Genomic DNA, 1085 nt, shown 5'->3' on the forward strand with positions numbered 1-1085 from the left:
GCCATTAGTTAATGGAATGTCGCTCATCACACTTTTGTTCTGTGCTTTCTACACCCAGTAAAAAACACCGTCGCTAGCATGTTGTAAGTTTAACAGCACGATAGGAAACTTAGACGTGTGAATGACTTTTACGAAATCGAAAGTTAATACGTGTAATATAAGGGACTGCTACCAATATTGCTGTCAAAATACGAGCAAAATAACTACGTTCATTATGTGGAGAAAAATATTTACAAATGCTAATCTACGTACCTTCATTATACATCAAGAATAAATAAACATATTATATATATATATCAGAAGTAGATAATAGGGAATTCCCTATTATCTACTTCTGATATATATATATATCTAAATATATATATATTATCTAAGTAACTTAGAGACAGATTTATTCTGTCCAAAAATTATTGCTTCCTAGTCTGAGGTGACTACCTATATACCTGTCACAAACATGATACTGTAAATATGCACAGATTACACAGATATGAATGTCTGCGACAAGTTTACGTCTTTACTTACGAGTCCTAACATCAATCAATTACATTGAACTCTCCCTCAATCATAGCACAGTACTTGAACTGGGAGTAATCTTATCTACTACACTATCTATCTTGCGCGCTATTTGTTGATGAAAACATGATAAATATTTTATAATCTGTATGACTGATGTCCAGAGCTCACGATAGAACGCTTGCCACATTTGACGCAGGTCCGTGAAAAAATTGGATTGTACTACTAGTTATTCTAAGACAGGCGATCATGCACTGGCTCCAACATCATAGCACACACTGACAATCAGGAGCTAGGAGAAATTGAGTGCAATTGCCTGCTCACGCATTCACAATATGCATCGGTAACACATTGCATGGCGCTGACGGTGCAACACAGGTGTAATATCCACAACCCACCCACGTTGTAAGGCCACACACCCTTCTTTGCTGACTAAAGATCTGACCGCATGAATGCGATGTATTGACATTGTGATTTAAATATCTGTATAATAATTGGACACCTGGATTCCTACCTTCTACACTGCATGTATTACTGGCTGTAGTCCTCACTAATAAAAACTCCTAAAATTA

Source organism: Priapulus caudatus, unplaced genomic scaffold (genome assembly GCF_000485595.1).
Source record: "Priapulus caudatus unplaced genomic scaffold, Priapulus_caudatus-5.0.1 Scaffold1062, whole genome shotgun sequence".
In the NCBI taxonomy this organism is placed as follows: Eukaryota; Metazoa; Priapulida; class Priapulimorpha; order Priapulimorphida; family Priapulidae; genus Priapulus; species Priapulus caudatus.